The sequence below is a fragment of the Lithobates pipiens genome, unplaced genomic scaffold (assembly GCF_037356315.1).
Source record: "Lithobates pipiens isolate NorthernLeopardFrog02 unplaced genomic scaffold, aLitPip1_a1.2 Scaffold_27, whole genome shotgun sequence".
NCBI classification, from domain to species: domain Eukaryota; kingdom Metazoa; phylum Chordata; class Amphibia; order Anura; family Ranidae; genus Lithobates; species Lithobates pipiens.
This window is the reverse complement of record NW_027507788.1, coordinates 16,533,912-16,540,617: the sequence shown is the minus strand read 5'-3', so window position 1 is coordinate 16,540,617 and position 6,706 is coordinate 16,533,912.

The window sequence follows — 6,706 nt, the reverse complement described above, 5'->3', positions numbered from 1 at the left end:
TCTAATGCCCCATACACACAAGCATTTTTTTCCGTCGGAAACAACTTGGATGGTTTTTCTGACGGAATTCCGCTTGGCTTGCATACACACGGTTACACAAAAGTTCTCTGAACTTTGGATCGTCAAGAACGCGGTGATGTACAACACTAGGACCAGCCGCGAAAATGAAGTTCAATGCTTCTAAGCATGCGTTGAATTGTTTCCGAGCATGCTTAGGAATTTTGCGCTTCGGAATTTGTACAGACGATTTTCATTTCCGATCTGAACTTTTTCCGACCGAAAAATTGAGAGCATGCTCTCAATTGAGGATTTGGCTAGCAAAAGTCCAATGGAGCATACACATGATCACATTTTCCGACCAAAAGCTCTCATCTGACTTTTGCTGGTGGAATTTCCGATCGTGTGTATGGGGCATTATTCTTCTGTATGTCAAAACATTTTATCTGAAGACAAAGATTTTCTAGACCTGCCACAAGAAGGTTGATCACTCAGACAGATTTAATGGATAATCGAATTGCTCTAACACACAAATTGTTGTTTTTCAGATACAGTCAGCAGTGATGAAGCGAGAGCAAGACTGCCGAAATGTGTTGTCTGCTAGTGCTTCATTTTTCTAATAAAGGCTTGCAATCTTTTAACACCCATCATTCAGAATCATTTATACTTAAAGTAGTAAATTCTGCAGAATGTTTTGAGAAGCTCCCAGCCCCACCTGATGAGATGGATTTACTGGTCTAAAAAAACTGGTCCAAACCTTGGCGAGAAATGATCAAACAAAGCCATATTCTCGAAGGATATTGTTCATTGTCCATGAGATTAGTAATCTGCTGTTGTTTCAGTGGACTTGCAAGAATAGAAGGGTGGAATACACAGGATATTGCGGGAAAATCCACAAGGAAATGTGTTGATGGAGCACTGGACCCCAAAATCTTAGAATAAGTCAAATGTTTGAAGGCAGGTCTCTCAACTCTCATATATAAATATATTGAGCTCTATCATGAGGAACTTTCAAAGAAAAGCAATGCTAAGATATGTGTGGTGAAAGTGTTTCCTTGGAGACAGCATTGACCGCTTTGGCTCTAAGGAAGAGGGTACGCCCTTGAAACGCGTCAGTCGTTTGGAATCCCATCTGACCCCTCCCATCAGGTCCGGGTTGCAGGCGTTCAGAGACACAGTCTCACCTACTGATAAGCCTCTTTTACACACTCGTTTCTGAGTATGATTATTGCTGATATAGCTTTTAATAAAATTTACCATTGGTAAGACCCCTTTCACACTGGGGCACTTTGCAGGCGCTACATCGCTAAAAATAGCTCCTGCAAACAGCCTCTGCTGTGTTTCCTATGTGAAAGCCCCAAGGGCTTTCACACTGGAGCGGTGCGCTAGCAGGGTGATAAAAAAAAGTCCTGCTAGCATCATCTTTGGAGTGGTGAAGGAGTAGTATATTCACCGATCCTTCACCGCTCCTACCCATTGAAATCAATGGGGCAGCACGGCTATACCACCGGCGCTTTGCGGGCAGTTTTAACCCTTTTTCGGCAGCTAGCGGGGGTTAAAATCGCCTAGCGGGGGTTAAAACCGCCTGCTAGGGGGCGAATACTGCCGCTAAAACGACAGTAAAGCTCCGCTAAAAATAGCAGGGTGTTTTACCGCTGACACCCCCACCTCTCCAGTGTGAAAGGGGTCCAATGCACAAGGTCGGTGCCCCCTCCTTTCATCTTTTTATATTTTTATTATTCTCCTCTTTTTATGTTTCCTTGGGGACAACCTGAGGAAGCTGTATGCTCTTTTAGAAAACCAAAAGAAGTCATTCATTTTCCACTTCAGAGTTCTTCAGCATGTTTAATGTACTGTCCTATACCCTGCAATCATGTGCCAGCACGATTTCTATTTTGATGTAATTCATGATTACTTTGTCACTAAGCTCCGCCCAACGCATTTCATCACAATTGACGTCATCCAGGGGCATGAGATTCTTGAAAACTCATCTTTTCAGGGAATCCTACCCCCCCCACCTTCACCTAACAACTTAAAGTGGGGTGCCCCCTAAAAAAAAAAAAATGTAAAAGTCAGCAGCTACAAATACTGCAGCTGCTGACTTTTAATAATCGGACACTTACCTGTCCCAGGGTCCAGCGATGCGGGGGAACGAAGCCCGCCCCCCCTCGATCCCCGCTCCACTCGCGGCGCTGGCATTCTTACTGTGGGCACCCGGCTGTGAAGCCACAGCCGGGCACCCACTGCGCATGCGCGAGCGGCGCCACGCCACGTGATACACCGCACAGTCACCTGGGACACATGACAGGTCCCAGATGACTGTGCGGTGCCGAGAGGAAGTGATGTCACCAGCCCGGGCAATGAAGGAGGCAGACTATGTGGGACCCCCTAGCGACAGGCATTTAGATGTGAGTAAAAAAACAAAATTCCAATTTTTTTTTTTTACATTTTTTTATGAATTTTACGCATTTTTTTTTTTTTTTTACACTTTAATTGTTAATTCTCTCATCGGCTTATTCCTCACATTTATTGCCTTTATGCACTATTTGCCCCTCCCTATTAGATTGCAAGCTCTTATGAGCGGGGCTTTCCTAACCCACTTGTATTGAATTGTATCGTAAGGCTCGGTTCACACAGGGGGCGACACGACTTGCCGCGCCGCGACCTGCCGCGACCTCAGCGGCGACTTGCAAACGACTTCTGTATAGAAGTCAATGCAAGTCACCCGAGGTCGCCCAAAAGTAGTACAGGAACCTTTTTTCTAAGTCGGAGCGACTCGAGTCGCTCCTCTTAGAACGGTTCCGTAGTACAGAACGGGGGCGACTTGTCAGGTCGCGGCGCGGCAAGTCGTGTCGCCCCCTGTGTTAACCGAGCCTACTGTATTGTCTCCCTTTATAATGTGAAACATTGCTCAATCGGTTGGTACTATATAAACACTGAATAATAATATGATAATGATTTGTTACCATATACTGCCTCCAACAGTTCATTCTTGCACGTGCTTTTGTGCTTTATGTCTAAATGAAGCCCTGATAGATTCTTAGATAGAAATATTGCCTATGGTTTATATGATTAATTTGTACCTTAACCTGACATTTAGAGCTGTCAGACATACGTCATGCATGTATTAGCATGACCAAAATATCTGCTTACACTTGTCTGTTCCGAAACCTACAGAAGTCATCATTGTCACACCTATTGATAGCATCTCAAATCTTTTCAGAGCGATGAAGAGCCTCCTCCTGTTTTGCTCCACACCTGCAACTAAATACAATATGATTAACCACTTTCAGACCGGACCATTTTGCTGGTAAATGACCAGAGGTCTTTTTACACTTTGGCACTGCGCTGCTTTAACTGGTAATTGCGCGGTCATGCAATGTTGTACCCAAACAAAATTTGCGTCCTTTTCTTCCCACAAATAGAGCTTTCTTTTGATGGTATTTGATTGCCTCTGCGATTTTTATTTTTTGCGATATAAACGTAAAAAGACCGCAAATTTTGAAAAAAAATGATATTTTCTACTTTTTGTTATTAGAAAAATCCAATAAACTCAATTTTAGTCATACATTTAGGCCAAAATGTATTCAGCCACATGTCTTTGGTAAAAAAAAAGTCAATAATTGTATATTTATTGGTTTGCGCAAAAGTTGTCACATCTACAAACTAAGGTACGTTTTCTGGAATTTACACAGCTTTTAGTTTACGACTGCCTATCTCATTTCTTGAGGTGCTAAATTGGCAGGGCAGTACAAAACCCCCCCAAATGACCCCATTTTGGAAAGTAGACCCCCTAAGGAAATTGATAAGAGGCATGTTGAGCCCATTGAATATTTTATTTTTTTGCCTCAAGCGATTGAATAATGACAAAAAAAAAATTTTTTTTTTTTTTTTACACAAAGTTGTCACTAAATGATATATTGCTCACACATGCTATGGGCATATGTGAAATGACACCCCAAAATAAATTCTGCTGCTTCTCCTGAGTACGGGGATACCACATATGTGGGACTTTTTGGGAGCCTAGCCGCGTACGGGGCCCCGAAAACCAAGCACCGCCTTCAGGCTTTCTAAGGGCGTAAATTTTTGAGTTCACTTCTCACTACCTATTACAGTTTTGAAGGCCATAAAATGCCAAGATGGCACAAAACCCCCACAAATGACCCCATTTTAGAAAGTAGACACCCCAAGCTATTTGCTGAGAGGCATGTTGAGTCCATGGAATATTTTATATTTTGCCACAAGTTGCGGGAAAATTACAAACTTTTTTTTTTTTTTTTTTTTTTTTCACAAAGTTGTCACTAAATGATATATTGCTCATGCATGCCATGGGCATATGTGAAATGACACCCCAAAATAAATTCTGCTGCTTCTCCTGAGTACGGGGATACCACATATGTGGGACTTTTTGGGAGCCTAGCCGCGTACGGGGCCCCGAAAACCAAGCACCGCCTTCAGGCTTTCTAAGGGCGTAAATTTTTGAGTTCACTTCTCACTACCTATTACAGTTTTGAAGGCCATAAAATGCCAAGATGGCACAAAACCCCCACAAATGACCCCATTTTAGAAAGTAGACACCCCAAGCTATTTGCTGAGAGGCATGTTGAGTCCATGGAATATTTTATATTTTGCCACAAGTTGCGGGAAAATTACAAACTTTTTTTTTTTTTTTTTTTTTTTTCACAAAGTTGTCACTAAATGATATATTGCTCACGCATGCCATGGGCATATGTGAAATGACACCCCAAAATAAATTCTGCTGCTTCTCCTGAGTACGGGGATACCACATATGTGGGACTTTTTGGGAGCCTAGCCGCGTACGGGGCCCCGAAAACCAAGCACCGCCTTCAGGCTTTCTAAGGGCGTTACAGTTTTGAAGGCCATAAAATGCCAAGATGGCACAACCCCCCCCCAAATGACCCCATTTTGGAAAGTAGACACCCCTAAATTTAGGGGTACACTAGTGAGACTAGGTAATAAATGGCGGGTGCCCTGAAACTATAAAAAAATAACTAACCAACCAGCGTCACCTGTAACAGTTATATGGTGATCACTGGTGAAAGGGTTAACTAGGGGGCAATCAGGGGGCTTTATGCGGTAGTATATGGGGGTCCCTGGCGCTATAAAAAGCTGCGGCGAACCTAAATACCTACCTGCCTAACTAGCGTCACCTGTGACACTAATACAGCGATCAGAAAAACGATTGCTTATTAGGCTGGGTTCACACTGGAGCGATGCGGGAACGCCACGAATGCGCGGCGGGTTCCCGCATCGCATGCCTCCCGGCGGCAGTTCACACTGCCCTATGCGAACTGCTGGGAGTGTCAGTGAAATCTTAATGACACCCCCAGATCAGTTCGCATATCGCAGTGCGATCTGCAAACTTGGATCGCATGGTGTGAACACCCATGCGATCCGATTCTGCTGCGGACCAAAAAAAGGGTCCCGTGCGAGTTTGCGGCGGGTGCGGCGGGTGCGACACGAATTCAGCCATATATCTGTATAGCTGAACTCGAATCGCACAGAGATCGGATGTGATTTGCACTGCAGTGCGGTGCGAATCACATCCGTTCTCATAAACCGCTGCAATGTGAACCCAGCCTTAGTGACACTGGCGACGGGGGGTGATCACGGGGTTAAACCTTTATTGGGGGGGTTAGGGGGGTACCTTAGAACTAAAGGGGGCTAACCCTAACTGCCCTAACAGTTATTAGTCACAAATGACACCCGCCGGGTGATCAGGGGGTTAAACCTTTATTAGGTAATAAATGGCGGGTGCCCTGAAACTATAAAAAAATAACTAACCAACCAGCGTCACCTGTAACAGTTATATGGTGATCACTGGTGAAAGGGTTAACTAGGGGGCAATCAGGGGGCTTTATGCGGTAGTATATGGGGGTCCCTGGCGCTATAAAAAGCTGCGGCGAACCTAAATACCTACCTGCCTAACTAGCGTCACCTGTGACACTAATACGGCGATCAGAAAAATGATCGCTTATTAGGCTGGGTTCACACTGGAGCGATGCGGAAACGCCGCGAATCCGCGGCGGGTTCCCGCATCGCATGCCTCCCGGCGGCAGTTCACACTGCCCTATGCGAACTGCTGGGAGTGTCAGTGAAATGTTACTGACACCCCCAGATCAGTTTGCATATCGCAGTGCGATCTGCAAACTCGGATCGCATGGTGTGAACACCCATGCGATCCGATTCTGCTGCGGGCCAAAAAAAGGGTCCCGTGCGAATTTGCGGCGGGTGCGGCGGGTGTGGCGGGTGCAGCGAATGGCTGAACTCGAATCGCACAGAGATCGGATGTGATTTGCACTGCAGTGCGGTGCGAATCACATTCGTTCTCATAAACCGCTGCAATGTGAACCCAGCCTTAGTGACACTGGCGACGGGGGGTGATCACGGGGTTAAACCTTTATTGGGGGGAGTTAGGGGGGTACATTAGAACTAAAGGGGGCTAACCCTAACTGCCCTAACAGTTATTACAGTCACAAATGACACCAATGCAAAAAAAAAAAAAAAATGACATTGGTGTCACTGTGACTGGGGGGCAGGGGTAATTGGGGGGGTGATCGGGGGGTAAAGGGGGGGTGTGAGTGTGCCTGGCATGTTCTACTGTGTGTGTAGAGTGTTGGTGCAACTCACCGATCCGCTCTCCTCCGTGTCGGAACGAAAAATACCGACACGGAGGAGAGAATACATC